Raw genomic sequence first — 18,596 nt, forward strand, 5'->3', positions numbered from 1 at the left:
TGGCTAAAACAAAGAACAAAGTTCAGTGATTAAAACAAAACCTTATCATGATTTCTATGGAGATCAGAGAATAATTCCGTAGGGTTGGTTCTCTCATTTCTCCTTTATGTTGATTTCACAGTTGGAACACCAGCTGCCATGCTTGTGCAGCAAATGCTTACCTCAATAGCCGACAAAGACTTGCAAAAGAACCACCATTCTCATGTAAAAGTTATTATTTTAACTCTGACCACAATAGGTATGATCTCTTACTACTTTAATTATGGACAGCCCCACCAGAAAAAAGTGGTTGTTCTTAAATATGTATTTTATAGTTAAATAAATTAGTTGAAATTAATTTAATTTTACCTTTAAATTAGAATTGAGTAGTAGTTCCTTTGAATATTAATCTTGAAAAGTAACTGTGAAATACATTAGGATTTCCACAGCACACAATATTAGTTAGTTGGAATCCATTAAGAACCTTTAATCTGAAAAGGTTAAGATGATCCTTACAGGAAGTAATGACAGTTAAATAATGACCTAAACAGTCCAAAAAAGGAATACAGATAGTACAAACATTTCCTTTGAACTGTAATTAAAATATTCTGACTATATTTACAGTCATAAAATTAATAACTAAACCACAACTTGGTTTAAATCTGAAGTTAAATATTAATAAGGTAAGAAGCCCTTCAGACTTTGCCTTATTAAATGTCCTCTCTAAGAACTTAAGAAAATATTTTAGTAAAAATTAGAAAAACAGCAATTATTAGTTAGAAGACATATATCATCTGTCGCAAATTAAATTTCAGGTTGTTTCCTCAGTTATCCAATGAAAAGGCTGGTCATCTCTAAGGATTTTCCTACAATTGAAGTTTAGAAATTCAAAACGTATTTTAATGTTTTCTCTCCATTTAAAATTAAAAATTCTGACACATTATACTAAAGATTATCTTCTAAATTCTGTTCAAAATCAGGAATACTTTAAGATAAAACTTCAAGTCAAGAGGAAAATTAATAAATTAATAAAAATTAATATTTATTTTCCTATCTTAAGTAATAATCTGAATTCACATTCATATAGGATATAAAAATACATTAAAATAAATTCTATGGTGCTTCTAAATTCTCTCAAGAAACTTTTAATGGAAATGCTGGGGAGAGATCTCAGGACTTGTCTGTACTAGGGAAATACTTTACCGCTTTAGTTAATAAGAGACTCTTGAGGGCATTCAACAATTTAAAAGACATTAAATCAGTTACAGTTAGTGCTCCATCTATAGATTCAACTGACCAGATTTAAAACACTGGAGTGGCCACCAAATGTGGAGGCACACCCTTCTAATTAAAGCACTTGAGAGGCAGTGGCAGGTTGATTTCTGAGTTCCAGGCCAGCCTTGTCTACATAGTGAGACACTGTCTCAAAACATCAAACCAACTAAACACTTTTGTTTTTGGTGGTGTGTGTGGGGGGGGTGTAGAACTGCATTTGTATGTTTTTTTTTCTTGTCATTACAGGAATAAGCTAAATAATACAATGTATCTGTGTAACATAACAGCGCATTGCACATAAAAAGCAATCAGAGATGGATTTAAGTATAAGAGGAATATACACCGGTCACCAGCAGACATACTTTTTTTTTTTTTGAGACAGGATTTCTCTATGGAGGACATTATACCATTTTACATATGGTACTCATCTGAGTATCCCTGAAGCCCTAGAATCAATTCCTCCTAGACACAGAAACAATTATCTGCTTTTTTTTGGAGACAGATTCTCATGTAGGTCTTAGACTTGTTTTGTGGCTGACGATTACCTTAAATCTGATTCTCCTGCTTCCACTCCTGAGCACTGGGATTACAGATGTGTACCTGGTATGTAGTGGTGAGACTGGAACCCATGGCTTTGTGCCTGCTAGTCAGAAGCATGCTACCAACAATTACACAGCATTTTAACAGACACAATACATGTGGGAAGCTATTACATTATTACAGAATTATACTGAACAAAATCACTAATATAGAAAATGCAATCAGAAAAACTTGAAAACATACCGGTAGAATCAATATACATTAAATTATAGTTGTAGAGTATGGCCAACCTTACTTCAGCAGCACAGTTAATACTGGAGATAATTTCAGAATCTTAACGCCAATATTTACGTGCTGCTAAGGCACTGCTGACATTGCTATCATAGGAGCTATGAACATAAAACACGTGTTTTCTTCAGAAGATCAGATCCTTGTATTTTGAGGCAGCACAATATGGCCTGCACCTTTTCAAAATCCACAAACCATTATGTGCTGCTACTTTACTCCAAGGTTTTTTTGTTTTTGAAAACACAATAGCACCTAAATACTAATTTACAAAAACTCTTTTTAGGAAAAAACAGAATATATAAGAGCCATGTTTGAAAACCCTAACACTAGTAAATGCATAATTTTATAAGCTTTGAGTAGAAAAAAATTTATGTCCATATCATAAATTTAATAAAAGCTTACTGTGTACTTAATATAGTGCTGTAATTTATAGTAATCATAAAAATGAGGAAAGCAAGCCATTTTTCTGTACCAACTTAATAAGAATGATTTATTAATAGCCAAACTTTTGAAAATATTTAACAAATGAAGCAATTATAAAAGTTGGCTTTTACCTTACTAAAAGGAACACACCTTTCAAAGCCTAAGTCATAGGATAAGGTAAGTTAACATTTCAGAAAAAACACGAAACATACAAGAACTCAGTTTCAAGAAATTTATGCCAACAAAATACTTAGAAAAAGACTAAAAGTGACTTCAAAGTATTTTCATACTAATAGCAATTATGTCTCTGTATGTGTACAGACACACACACACACTATGTAGCCTCCCCCAATTCATACATGAACACTCATTATCTCCATATTGGAATGGTTATTACTGTAAATTCAGTGTTATTTAATATATATTACCCAGAATAACATGTCTTAGGATAACATGTCAATTTGGTTTCCTAAAAAGATATAAAACAGGCATCCTGCAGCTCAAGGCTAAGTGACCATTTATTTGTTTTTCATTAAAATGGCTATTCTGTCTTAGAAATTTCTATGCTTTACATTACAGGACAAATCTGTATCAACAAACTGTGAAATTTTCATCTCTATTCTAATCAGTTATAGGAAACAGTCATATTTCATTCATTCTAATGTCGATAAGCAGTCATATTCCATTAGTTATATATTTTATCTTCTATTAAAATTATATAGATCATTTTGTGTATAAGCAACTGCTGTTTCACCCATTTCTCCATTATTGCCTAAAGTTTTAACACAATGTCTACATCTATTTAAGATAAATCAACACATACTTCAGTTTTTCAGTGTCCTAGTTTGTTTTCCACTGTTGTGAAAAACACAATCATAAACAACTTGGGAGGGAAAGGGTTTATTTCATCTTATAACCTAGTATCCATCACGAAGGGCAAAAACTCAAGTCAGGAACCAGGAGGCAGGAACTGAAGAAAAGGCCATAGAGGAGTGTTGTATACTGACTTGCAATGCTTTCTTTTGTATCACCCAGGACCATCTGGCCAGGGATGATGCTGCCCAGTGTGTAGCTCTCCCACATCAAGCATTAATCAAGAAAATGCTCACTAGATATATCCACAGGACAATCTGATGAAACTAATTCCTCTACTGAGATTCCCCCTTTCTAGATGTCTGTAAGTTGCCAAACTAATCAGCATGATCAATCAGTTACATGGAATTTTAGGTTCTCCTCAAACCTATCTCATTAAATTTTAAACATACATGCTTATTTTTCACTTAAATATTTTACTGAACACCTACTCTGTTACCACTATCCCATTTGTTACACTGTAGTTGGTACAGCAGTACACAAAATATAGTTTCTCTATAATCCCAACACTTGGGAGATAAAGGAGTAGGATCAAGATTTCAAGGCCATCCTTGGCTACACAATAAGTCTGAGGGCATCCTGGGCTACACGAGACATTGTTACAAACATACACATATCAAGCTCCCCATCAATGTTCTTTGTCCCTGTACAGAACGTCTACACATTGAATGATTATTCCAATGTCAAATGAATGATTTCAAAATTAAGTCCATCTTTTGTGTGTGAAATCCTACTTTTAAAGCCGACAGCCAAACTTGAAACAGAATGAGTATTTACATTCATGCTCATGTTTCATAAACATTAAATAAATCACAGCGAGAAATGCCCTTTATTTCTAAAAACTGGTCAAGCATATTTAACAAAATGCAACACTTTATAGATCTCAGGTTGGTGGAATTAAGTGCATTTATACCCAAACACCGTCAACTCTACCACTTTTCTCACCTCCAACCCATACACTTTACTCATTAACACCAGCTGCCAAGTCCCATCTCTTAGCTATAAGAAATTAACTTTCTGTTCTGTCTCCTGAATTTGCCATATCAGACAATAAAGTCAGGAGGAATTTATATTTTAGTTGCTTCACTTATACAAATTTTAAAAGATTTATTCTCAAGCATATACTAGAATCTTGTAATTTCTGGGAGTAAAAACATGTGTTACTGTAACCAACTTACCATGCTCTACTTAGTGCTGGAAATTAACTGAGGTCTTCTTGTTTATACAGCAAATGCTTCATTATTCCCCAGCTCTAATTAAAACAAAAACACAACACCCTTTATTTATGTGTGTGTACCCAAGTATGGGCAGTGACTAATATCCCTTAGAACTATAGCTATAGATTGTGAGCCACCTGATGTGTGCTCAAGGAATACTTGGTCCTCTGCAAGCACAGAAAGTACTCTAAACTTCTAAGTTATTTCTTCACCCCACCCCTTAAATATCTATTTATGATGCATGTATGTGTGCACCACTGAAAACAAGTGGAAGTCAGAAGACAACCTCAGGTATTTTCCTCACCTTGCTAGAGTGAGATAAGGTCTTTTATTCGATGTTACTTTATCTGGCTTATGTAGGTTCTAGGAATCCAAACTCAAGTCCTCTGTGTAACAAGAACTTTATTCACTGAGCCATTTCCTCAACCCCCAGTTTTAGTCTCATTTTGGAGCTTTATGAAATTTTTCTTTGATAATGTGTTCCTTTGAGGCAGAATCCTACTAGTAACCCAGGTTGGCCTGAAACTTGCAATCCTACTGCCTCAGTCCTGCCCCCCAACCTGGCACTACAGGCATAAGACACTATCTCTGGGGACAGTATTTCTCTATGCCTCAGTCTCCCATGTGTGTGTATTTAAACTACATTTATTTGTGTATGAGTGTGAATGTCACCACCATGCACATGTATGGAGATTAAAGAATGTCTTGTGGGAGTTGATTCTATTGCTTTTCTATTTTTCTATTCATCCATCCATCCATCCATCCATCCATCCATCCATCCATCCATCCATCTATTTGTGAGCCAGGGTTTCTCTGTGCAGCCTTGGCTGTCCTGGAATTTGCTCTGTAGGCCAGATTGGCCTCGAATTCAGAGATCTGCCTGCCTCTGGTTCCTCATGCTTCTGGGATTAAAGACATATGCCACCAATGGTGAGCAACTTCTCCCCTCCTCTCTTAAACCAAGGTTTCTCTGTGTATCTTTAGAGCCTGTCCTGGAACCTGCTCTGTTAAACCAGGCCGGCCTCAAACTCACAGAGATCCACCTGCCTCTGTCTCCTGAGTGCTGGGATTAAAGGCGTGCGCCACCCCTACCCGTCTACTTAAGGGAGTTTCAGTTTTAAACTTTTTTTAGTCTTTGACTATTTAAAATGAATTTTTATGCACGGTAATGATGTCTAGCTTCTTTTTTTGTGGGATTACCTAGTTTTCCTGACACTATTAAAAGGCCGTCTCTCCCCTTTCGTGAGGGACTCCATCTCTTGACAAACAACAGCTTTTACTATTTCATTTCTACCAAATTTTTGATTCAAACTGGACTAGTTATATAGCAACCTACTCCTAGTATATATGGTCCATGCCATTTCTCAATTCCTGTACCTTAGGTCACTTGAAATATCATACTGTCTTTAAGTCCTCAAATCTTTGCTTTCAAGTGTGCCAGCTAAAAGAAAAAGTATGAAAATCATTACATTACAGGTAAAAGTTAGTAAAAAATATTGTTCTTTATCTTTATTCAATTGTTGTAATTTTAAATTCAGTAGTTTATATTCTGGCCCAAGGACCATTTATTTTCTTTGTTGGTTTTTGAGATAGTTCAACATTTTACTTAAGTTCTTAGGAGAAAAACTAAGTAATACTGAAAGGTGAGATAAAAATAGGTAAATTAAATGTTTTGTTTAAAGAAGTAAACTCTATGGGACTTTTTATAAATACTTAAATTAATATTCCTTGTGTAATAAAATAGAATAGCAATTTAAAAAGACAGAGCAATCCGCAATTGTCTGACCTTTCCCAACTCTATTGTTTCCATTATTTGTTTAGAAATATTTACTACTTTTTTTAACTTTAAAAGACTTCTAATATTAATTCATTTCACAAAATTTAAGAGATTTTAGGAATGTTGTCTTGACTGAATTTTTTTAAAAAACTTATTAATAAGCATCATAGTTTGTTAGAGGATAATGACAGAATACAGACTGTGAGGGCAGAACCTTGGCATTCTATCCCTTAGGAGACCTTACTCAGTTACTCTAGTACACTGACCCTGTTCTGGTTCCTTTAAGGTAAAATGTGACAAATGTCTACCTCATTTAAATTTATACCTTAAACTTATATGAGCACGTTTAATAGTGACTAGATGTTCATTAAATGCCTATTCAACCTAAGTTCTCTGTTGGGTTTGCATTTCTGACGAATTCAGTGTTTCAGTGAACTATTTCATTGCTAACCTGATATAGTTCCTACATGGGAAGTGGTTTTATCGTTTTTATTTTTACCACATAATCTGAGAGTAGTCAAATTGAATAGGTTTCCTAAATTAGGAAGTAACTGGTTTCTGTCATTATTAAATTACAGGATTATCAATACTGACAGGACTGAATGTGAATTTTTCTTCATATTTCCTTTCTTTATTAGGTTAACATCTTTGCTGTTTTATATTTAAGATAAGTGTAATATTCTTTTGTTTGTCTGGTTTGTCTTTGGTTTCCCTGGCTGGAACTCACTCTATAGATTAGTCTGGCCTCAAACTCAAAGAGATCCGCCTGTCTCTGTCTCCCGAATGCTGGGATTAAAGGTGAGCACCACCACTGCCTAGCATAATATTCTTAAATGTGAACAACACACACCGCAAGGTTTTAATCAATATAAATTTTCTGTGAATGTATATGTAAAATATGCCACAAGTATGTGGGTGCCTGCAGAAGGGAGAGTGCTGGTTCCCCTGAAGCTGGGAACAGTTTGCTGTGAGCGACCTGATAAAGGCTGCTGTAGATTCTGGGAATCAAACATGGGCCCTCTGAAGAGCAGCAAGTGCTCTTAACCAAAGCTCAAATAATATATTTTAAATTTGTATAATATAAATAGGTAATTTAAATTTATATAGCTAAAAATGCCATGTGAGAAATAAAAGCATTTATAAAAAGAAAACCAAAGAGAAAAAGACTTTTGAATTTCTTTTTTTTAAAAAAAGTTTTTATTTATTTATTATGTATACAATGTTCTGCCTGCATTTATGCCTGCAGGCCATAAGAGGGCACCAGATTTCATTATAGATGGTTGTGTGCCACTATGTGGTTGCTGAGAATTGAACTCAGGAACTCTCAAAGAGCTGTCACCTTAACCTCGGAGCCATTGAGACTTTTGAACTTCTTAAGTAACCAAAATTTCCTATTAGAAATTTAAACTGGAAAGTGATATTAAAGAAATCTCTTTATGCAACTTGGAAAAATGAGAGCAACACACTACCACTATTTAATTGAGAGCACGTAACATACTAACACCATTATGCCACTTCTAGGACACCCATATTCTACAGATGAAGGGCTAGGGAGATAAAGTGCTTGCCTAGATTCCCGTAAAGCCTTGGGTGCCATCTACAGCACTGCAAGAAAACAGAAAAAAAAAAAAGCCACCTCTATCAACAACAACAAAAAAAACCTTTCTCTCTTACATATACTTCATAAAGGAACAGTTTAAAAGAAATTACTGTTAAAAGAAACTATGGTATTAAATAAACACTAAAAGAGACAAAAACCACACAGTGTCATGTAAAGTGGGTCATAGCAGGAGTCTACACTAGCAGTATAGTATCAACTAGAAAACTGTCTTTTTTAGTAACTTAAGTTAAAAGGAAGGCTGAAGCTGACTTCCAAGGTTTCAGTTAAGGAATCCAAGCCTGGACTGTGTAAAATTCTTTAGGGATTTGCAAATATTTTCACTGAAATTTCCAAGAGATAAAAATATGAAATAATTTTATATAAAAAGGTAGGATTTTGCTGCTAGTAAAACAAAGTTTTCAGTATTTAACTTATCTCCCCTATGTACCCCTCCCACTTTCCCCACCAAAGTAATTCCATCCTCACTACTTGAGTTGAATGGTTGATCATCTTGACGGTAAGTCATCTAACATACACAGGTTTTAGATTACTAATGCAATGTGTGAACAATGGACAGGCAGCATCTGAAGCACTAACTTTCATTTAAACTGGGTCACCCAACCCTTAACACCATTAGGATTAGAAATGTGAGTCTGACTTTTTTTGAGAGATGCAAAATTAGCTCAACGAATCTTTTTTATTTTTTTAGGTTTTTTTTCTTTCTTTCTTTCTTTTTTTTTGGATACAGGTTTTCTCTATAGCTTTGGAGCCTTTCTTAGAACTTATTCTGTAGATCTGGCTGGCCTCGATCTAAAGAGATCCATCTGTCTCTCTCTGCCTAAAGTGCTGGGATTAAAGGTGTGTGTCACAACCACCTGGCAATTTTACAGTCTTGAATACTTGCATAGAAATAGTTATCTGTGAGCATTAAATATGGCTTATTAATATGCTAGCTTTTCAAGAGATATATTTATTTCAGCTAACCTGTTAGCATTATTCTGCTGTAATTTATAAACTTTCCAAAATTTAAATAAGTCAAGAAAAATTTTAATGTGTGTAAATGTGTGTATATTTGTGTTCGTAAGTGCACAGACAGAAAAGGGATTGCTTTTGCTGTTTGCCCTATCTCCTGAAGTTTTAAGAGCTAAATGTAAAAAGCTTCTCACAAAGAAGTCTATTTTCAAGTTATAAAACTTTAAGATCAATAAACCTGAATAATGATAATAAAAAATACCATTACTGGGGCTAGACAGATGGCTCCTTGGTTAAGAGTACTTCTTGCTCTTGTAGATAGATACCAGGATTCCCAGTACCCACATGGTGGCTCACAACCAACACCCTAGAACTGGGGTTCTAAGGGATCTAATGTCTTCTGGCCTCCATGGGCACCAGGCACAGTACAGATATGTAAATGCAGTGAAACACATATATAAAATAAAAATATGTAAGCCTTTAAGAAAGATCTTTACTTATCTGTAAACTTTAATGATTTAATATTGTGACCCTCACACTTGGAGATAACAGGGCCTTTACTTTCCACACTAGTAAAATACTTTCCACACTAATCAAGTTGCCTAAGGCAAAGAAATAATTCTCGCTCTAAACTATTAAAATCAAACATCAATAAATAGGGAGCTAAGGAGAAATTTAAGTTATTCTAGAATAGATAGAAAAATCAGAAATGAATGGGAACGTGATAGCAAACAGTAAGTTTCTGTAGTAATAGTGGTGAGGAGAGAGCTGGAAGCTAATACTTACAAAATAATTGTTGAGCTACTTAGAGGGCTGTTTTAGTAATATCTTCATTTTATCATTGTTAAACCTAGGAAAAAAGAGTGAAGACTTTAAAATTTGAGCTTATTACATAAGCAAAAGCATTTTCAACTGGTGTCGGCACTGTTTTCTGGTTCTTATACATTACATAATAATCACAGATTACAACTTGCCAGCAGCACTGTTTGCGATTTCAATCCAGTGCATTGTCATTAAGTCTGTAAAATGTGCTTTCCCACTAAAACTACCTTTTGAATATTTAAAACTCAAGTGTGTCAAGTGTAGCTAACACTGCCGCTTTGGTGTCTAACTTGGAGTATGCTGAGTTTCTGAGGACATCATAAAATTCCAAGTATTTTACAATTTTACAATTCAAGGTCACATCCCAAGATTATTTCCCCTTTTCTCAATTCACAGCACACACAAACCCATACACACAAAGTCTACATGAACTCTAATACAATGTAGAAAACCACGAGTTTAAAATGTGTTGAAAAAAAATCAGTGGAACTAAAACATTTGTGCTATGACCACAACAAAAGAAAATATTGTTCAGAAATTGAAGCAAAAAGTGAAAGAAGTGATAAAGAAATTGTTTTCACGGCTGTACTTTACCTTGCAGAGAAAGGATTCAAAACCCTTGGAGTATAATTTTGGTTGTGAGCCTAGCCTTTAACGGCTGAGCCATCCCCCTCTAGGCCACCCTTGAAGTATAGAATACTAAAGCCCTGCCTTTAGAACATCCCAGTAACTTCGCTGGTATTTTACTTCTGTAAGACATTATAAACTGTGCTTTTATTTTTTAAGACAGTCTTGTTACTACGGCCCAGCTTGGCCTTGAACTTGAGATCTTCTTGCCTCACCTTCCCAGGTGCTGGGATTACTGGAATATGTCAACATAGCAACATACAAGTACTTATTACAAGATACAGTATAGAAAGAACACACAAAATCTTTATGATTTTGCCAGAGCATTCCAAGTATATATTACAGATTACTTTCTCACAAAAGGGTCAGCATTTTTTATTTTAAAATAATCTATTTCAAAATCCACCAATTCCCCACTCCAATAATGCCAATGTGAATCTCTACCCCAAATCCAGCTCTATTGAAATCTAGACAATATCCCAATTATACATAAAGATCCTGATGTGCCAAGCTCAGATCTCATTCCATTCTTAAGATGCAACTAGTCTTGAATTTTGTATTTATTTTCCATGCATTTTTTACACTATAACTACAAATTTAACTGTTAAACATATACGTATTTTCCTCAAAGGTTTATTTTTTTGCTGAATTCAGTCATTCAGAATAATATACACATGCAGTGTATGAGACTATGTCCATTGTATAGTGCGGGGGGGGGAGGGGTCTACTATAAGTTCAACAGTACTATGACATTGCCAAGTACTCTACAAACTAAACAAAAACTTTTGTATTTTCCCTGACATTTGAAAAATTCATTTAAGGCTGGGCAGTGGTGGCATATGCCTTTAATCCCAGCACTTTGGAGGCAGAGGCAGGGGGATCTTTGTGAATTCGAGACCAGCCTAGTCTACAGAACAAGTTTCAGGACAGGCTTCAAAGCTACAGAGAAACCCTATCTTGAAAAACCAAACCAAACCAAAATAAAATAAAAATTAAGAAAAATAGCTACTCCTGTGTAGAAATGAACATTTTTTTCCCAATGAACATTTTTTTAATGTTGAGTTTTTATTTTTTATCTTATTCTTGACATCTATTATGTGTATGGGTGTTTTGCCCAAATGTATGTCTATGTACTATTTGCATGGCTGGTGCCCACAGAGGCCAGAAGGTGTCAGATTCCCTAGAACTAGGGCTGTGAGCTGCCATGTGAGTTCAGGGAACTGAATCTAGATCCGCTGCAGGAGCTAGGCAGTTGAGCATCTCTCCAACAGTTCTCAAGTGATCCATCTCTTCTGCTCGCAAGTGTGTATCTAACATAGGGACAAAATTTGTCCCAAAACAGTTTCACAAAAATGAAAGTTGTGAAAACAGATTGCTCTTCATACGACTGAGAAAATACCGAAACTTAGAAGTGTTGTAGAAATGATAAAATTTCTAATTAGATACTGAACTTTGTTAGATCCAAGATAACCAACCAATAGCTGGGGATGGTGGATGGGCCAGATATAAATGGTTTGGTATGAATAATCCTTCCCACCCCTGCCACTGTACTGGCTCATTTGCGGTGCTCCTTAAAAAAGAGAAGGGGGGCAATCCTTTAGAGCTTGTAAAAACTGTAAATTGTAAACATCTAGGATCAGAGATTTTGATTAAGCAGATCAGGAAAAATGTTGTATTTTAGCTCATTCTAGTAGTCAGTCCACAGACATTCAGCAGGAGTCCATCAGGGTGGAAGATATTTTCAACAGAGGATTATGTAGCTAAACTTTTAGGTTAAACATGTGCAATATTAATGTCTATCTGTCAAACTACATCAACATATTAAAAACAGTAGTAGCCTAAAAAAGCAATTTCAATTTACAATTGACTATGCTTAATTTCACAATACCAGAATAGACTGTGGTCTCAATTATTAATTCAGATAATGCCATTTTTGTTAGTAATACCAAAGAAATGATATTCTGAGTTTACTCTGACTGGTAGAGCAAACATTAAGCATGGAGATGGATCAGAAGTGATTTTAATGAAGGTAACCAAGGAGCAACGATGGTTCTATCTTTTAAAATACAACTGCAAATGTCAGACTTTAAATTAGGACACTGGCTAACACAAAACTTGTAGTTTTCTACCAAAGTTTTATAAATGAAACCAGAACTTTAACAGAGGTCCACTATTAACTTATCCAGCACTGTAATTATATAGATAAAAGGGGAGAACAACATATGTAGGGTATGCAAGTTTGTGCAAATAGAAGTATACAAGTCTACAAAACCAACTTACTTGAAATTACAAAGTCTAATTTTAAAAGATGTAGAATATAACATGGTATCTTTTTAAGAACTCATAAAAATAGTTTAAGGGTTTTCACCTATGCCCTATGTTGGTTCCAATTACTGACAACATGAAGAATAGGATGTCTTTATTATAGTGAAACTAACAATAATTCAGGCTTCATTATATGAACTATAAAAGGAAGATCTATGCCCTTAAAGTAAAGGAAATACTCCTGTATGGCCACAACTTTTCTTTCTTAAACATATATCTGAATTTGTGGCATTAGCAACCTAGCTACTAATACGTTTTACTATTCTATTAGCTTAAAAGTAAAAAGTATGGAGCAGCACACATACTTCTAGAATTCTTCAACTCTAACATTAAATTTCCTGACTAAAAATTAAATACACCACCACTGAATAAATGGTTAATAAAAGTTCAAGAACCACAAATATTTACTATCCTCTTAAGGGTGCACTGGGAAGAAAGTATCTTTCAAAGGAACTATTCTGCAAACCACACATGGAAAACCCTTTCCACCTGGGTGCAAACTCCTTTGGCCACTCTTATCCCACACTGACAGGACTCTGCAGAATAGCCAGCTGACAAACAGCAGTGACTATTCAACTCCAGTTCTTAAAAGGGACAAGAACAACTGCTATGATGGTGATACTTACTTCTTCACCACTGATGCTCCTACTACTGAAAAAGCACTACTCGAGAAAAGCATATGCAGCTAACTCAGAGAAAGAAAGTACTTCAGTACAATTCACTTGCCAAGTCCATTTGTATCATTATTTAAAAAGGAATTTTAAAAGGGAAGGGTGAAGAGAGAAGACAAAATTAATATTTTGGTTAGAGAAGGGAACCTACAATGTATCTAAAAAAGCTAGTAACAAATAACAATTTCAGCTTCTATGGCTATATTTAACTACTCAGTTACCAAAACTCTCTTAAGAGTTTTAATCATTTGTCAGTGATCAAAGAGTACCTTCCCTAGTGGTACAAATTCTAATCAAGACATAAAATTACACTTTTGCTCACAAAATATCCCTGGTTCCCTCCCAGGCACCACGTACTGAATCACTATCATATGCTGACTTCAGATACTACTTAGAAAAACAAAACAAAAACAACAACCGCCCCACCCCTGAGATTTAAGCACTGGGTATATAGTTCAGTGGTAGAGAATATGCTAGTATAAGAACTTTGATTCAATCTCTAGAATAATAAATAATAAAGCATTAAGACTTCAGCCAATGACTTTTTTTTTTCCTTTGGTGGTTTCAGGGACTGTTCTGGGGCCGTGGCATGCTAGCCAAGTGCTCTAACACCAAGCTATAATATTTCCTAGACCTAGCCTAGAAGAGTTAACAAAAACTATAACTGAGGCTGGCAATGTGACTCAGTGGGTAAGGGTAGCTACTCTGCAGTCCTGACAACCTTTGAATCTCATCCCTGGAACACACTGAAGTGGAGGGAGAGACTGGACATAATGCTATTCTCTGAACTCTGTGCATACACTACCCTATCACACACACACAATAATAAAATAAAAATTTTAAAGTTCACAACTAATCAAATATTTTCAGGTGCAATCTATCTTAAATGTATATTATGTGTATTATAGAGGGAAAGCCTTACTTAAGTCCATAGTATCAATTTGTAAGAGAAATAAGTGTTTATTGTTAAAATGCTTTAAATAAAATAAAATGCTGTCTACAGATTTACAACTTTAAACGCAAGTCATCTTTCAACACTGCAAGCATTGCTTCAGAAAGACCCAAAACATAAAAGTTTGAATATTATTAAAAAATAAAAAATTAACAGATTAGAATTAGATATTAAATTTACATAATACTTAGTCTTGAATGCTAGTTTTGAGATTAAAAAATTAAAAATGTGAAATTGGAGCAAAATAGTAAATTTAGTTAGTTTGCAAAAAAAAAAAAACCAAACCCTACATGTTTTATCAAAATAAGATGTCAATGAAGAATGCTAGAAATAAAAAATATATATAAAAACCCCACAAAATTAACAAGGTAATTTTGAATAATTTTATTGTGAAAGGAATTCAAAATTTAATTTATGAAATTTAGACATATAAAAATAGTAATCGAGTGAGTGATCAATTGCAGAAATCACATTTAAAACATGTCACATTTTCTTTCAAGTGATTCTGACTTTCGAAATAGCAAATTAAATGTCCAATGTGGTTAAATAGTGCTGAGAACAGAAGTCCTACTTTAAAACCACAATTTTAAAAAATTTAAAGCCTTAAACTAATTAAATATTGCCTACTGAAAAAAGCTGATCAGTAAAATATTCAGTTCTGATTAGGCATTACTTGAAGAAAAACAATATAAATAAATTAGGAATGTTATTACTTTTAGAAAACCACAAAATATATACATGTAGAAAACTGCTTCAAATAAACATTTAAAATGTTTACCTTAATTGTGTCTATTATTAAGCAAATCTTTGCAATACTTTAAAATCTCTACCAAAGAAAACTTGCTTCCACTGATGTAAGTAATGTTCATGAACTAGCATTATATAATCAGTTAATAATTTAAGGCCCTTTATCAACAGATATTAAATTACCCCATCCTAGTTTATTAAAGTACTCTTTAAATAAATACTCCACTAAGAAATATAGAAACGACAGTACAAATGTTCTTTAAAGACAATTATTTTTCCTGAAACCCTGATAATGCCTTTAACTGAAATTTATAAATCTGTACTTGATGATATAACTCTATCACTGGGAAAAATTTAATTAAAAAATTGAAACACCAATAAATCTTTCCTCAAATTCTTACCTAATAAACTAGGTATTAAGAGGATTGGAGAGATTCGCAAATTTGAAGTATTTAAACATGTCCTTTAAAGGGTGATTAAAGGACACATAATCATATATAACTGTAATAGCTTTTATTATTAGCCAAGTTATGGTCTCTTACCCTATCAGAAGTAATCAACTATAAGAAAACTTTTAATATCTATACTAATGCTTTTAGGTACTAGATTATTTAACAAGCTAAATTCCTAACTTCATAAGCTAGTAAAGAGAACAAGAACATGATAATGTCAAATATTTGTGTTCAAACAGTAAATTCTCTGAAACCCTCAGGTATTATAAATCTTGAACTCTATATTAGGAATGACTGTGCATTTAAATCTTTATCTACACTATCAACTCATATATTGCTTTCTCCCTCATTTAACTCATTAAAGCTCTGTGAACTATCTGGATTAAAAGTGATAAATAAGTTAAAACTCAATTTTTTCCCAGACACTCCATTTACATGTTAATACTGTCTAACATGGAAAACATTGGCTAAGATGGGGCCGAGTTTTTATTCATTTTTCACCCATTAAACCATTTTGTTATAATGTTTAAGATCAAAGTTATAAAGACACTCTATTCTTCGTATTTATCTAAAACAATCACCATCTAATATAACATCAATCTAACATAAAGCACCAGAAATTGTCTGATTTCTATTTAGTTTGAGCATTTCATTTTCACCTCAACTATTAACAGATATGCATTTCTGGACTGTCTATCTCATAAGCATCAAGTTCTAGTTTTTTAGTATTTTAATATTGTCTCAATATTCTAGCATTCTTAAAGACACCTGAAAATTTGTTCTAAAATGTTTACACCATTTAAAGTTAAAAGTAAATTTATGAGCAGGAAAATTATAATTTACTCTTAAGATTACATTACACTTAAGAAAACAAGCCTTTGGGATTTTCTATTTGTTACTTACATATTTTTAGTTAAGAAATTCTAAAGAAAATTGTAGTTACATTTCAGCCACTCTCATTTTATTTAACAAATATTACTAAAACTTATAGTTAACACTACACTAGAAAAAAACCTAACCAAGTAATACTTAGTAATAATGCTCAGTAAACTCCCTATTACACCAGAATGCTACCATCTAGGAAACAAAAATTGTTTAAGTGAATACTTTCTGAAACGCTCAACTAAAACTATAAAAATCAAGTAAAACAAACATTAGAAAATGGACTATCATAAGTATTTTGGAGGTTAAGATAACAGTCACCAGAAGTTTAAGCATTATATTATATTATCATTAGACTGCTGTAACTTTTGATATTAACAATGATTGAGTATCATGAGTAAGATAGTTTCTGCTTAAGAAAGTAGGTATTTCAGTTTCAACCAAATCGTGACTTTTGGTTAGGACAGTACTTGGAATACTTCAAATTTTCTTACAATATTTTCATTAATCTTATCTAATTTTTAGGCTGTACCACTTATCCACTTGTCAAACAGCCAAGTACCAAATTCCACTTGACTTAAACACTTCATTTTGTGAGAATAAAGTCCACTACATAATTAAATACCTTACATAGCACACTGTAGTAACACCCTTAGGGGGGAAAAAAAAGACAAAACATCATGTGTACTATTGGGGGGAGGGGATAAACTGAGGTGGATCTACTACAGCACTATAAAAGCCAACTATATTCTTAAAAATCTAGAATTTGAACAAGCAAGACACTTTGATTCTGCCAATTTACCAGATTTCTGTTTATTCTTTACTTATATGACTTAAACATTTCAGCATTACCATCAATTATATTACAAATTATAATACAATGATATATGACAGGTTTTAAAACTTCATTACTACAAAGCAGACACACTGACACATATTTACAATCCCAGCACTAAGGGGAGGTCAGGGCAGGAAAATCAGTAGTTCCAGGCTAGCTTAGGATACCTAGCAAGTTTCAGGTTGGGCTGTAGAGTTTAAGATAAGTGACTTCAACAAACAAAAAAAATGAAAAATACATTAGTATACCTTAATCCTCTATCTTGTTCCAATGCATTATGTCAGTATTCAGTCAAAGAAACTTAGCTTGTTTTCCAGAATTGGTTCTCTTCTAAAGGTTAAAATCTGCAATAAAAATGTCATATATTATTATATAAAGACACTCAACAGATATAAATCTCTTGTACTTCTAGTTGATCTCTGAACAGAGTTAAATCTTGAAATTAACCCATCATGCAATGCTTAAAGAACCTGTATGAAAATGTTATTCAAACAGAAAATAACTTATTAAGAACACCTGTGATATGCATTATTACCCAAAGCCTGTTCAAACAAATAAGTTTCTGCTTTCATTTCTCTTTAAGACATTCATTTTTATGACATTCATTTTTAATCTATGGATGAGTATGCATAGGTAGCTTTGAAAGGAACTAAGGAAGATTATCAAAAAATATTCTTTGTGTTTCTAAAATCCTAATAGCTTAAAAACTATACAAGGAATAGGGATAAAATTTGACTACCTTTTCCTGAAAATTACTAAATGTATCAATGACGCCAAATTACCATTATTCTCAACTTTGGTCTTGTTATACCCGAGTGAACATTTCTAAGTATTTTATTACAGTTCTAACCAATTTAAAAATTTTAAAATCAATAGACCACTACTAATCTTTGAATGCTTCCAAATATAGGCGAAATGCAACTTCCCCCCCTTGGTTTCTGGATCTTAAAAACTGAACTGACAAGTACATTAAAATACAAATTATTAAATTACCAAAGGGATAAATGTACTACATATGAACCATAATGCTTTGTGGGAGTTAAGAATGGCTGAAAAGAATGAAAACCAAAAGCCCCTTTATTCCTCTGTTGCTAAATATTTGATTGTTTAATAGAGAAAATAAAATAAAAACTCCACACCATCTTATGTCTAAGAATCACCAGTTCAAATATCTTATTTTGAAAGGTTAAAAGAAATTTTTGCATTATATTTTTCAAAAGATAATGTCAAAAATGAGTGCCTTGAAATATAAGACCACAAATTTAAAACAACAAAGAAATGATAGAAGATTAAATGTTAAATTTTAATACAGTAATATATGTTTTGAAGTACTGTA

The 18,596-nt window shown here is 33.4% G+C and overlaps 1 long non-coding RNA gene across 4 annotated transcripts in view; it reads right to left on the bottom strand.

Annotated features, from left to right (window-relative positions):
- LOC142836002 (uncharacterized) overlaps positions 1–18,596 on the bottom strand; it is a 59,888-nt gene that overhangs the window by 4,672 nt on the left and 36,620 nt on the right. For all 4 annotated transcript variants that reach the window (XR_012907980.1, XR_012907979.1, XR_012907978.1 and 1 more), the window contains exons 5-7: positions 17,509–17,604; positions 9,731–9,794; positions 4,557–4,630 (exon numbers count right to left, since the gene is read on the bottom strand). This is a non-coding gene — a long non-coding RNA (uncharacterized LOC142836002). The remainder of the gene's footprint in view (positions 1–4,556; positions 4,631–9,730; positions 9,795–17,508; positions 17,605–18,596) is intronic.

Source organism: Microtus pennsylvanicus, chromosome 15 (assembly GCF_037038515.1).
Source record: "Microtus pennsylvanicus isolate mMicPen1 chromosome 15, mMicPen1.hap1, whole genome shotgun sequence".
Lineage (NCBI taxonomy): Eukaryota > Metazoa > Chordata > Mammalia > Rodentia > Cricetidae > Microtus > Microtus pennsylvanicus.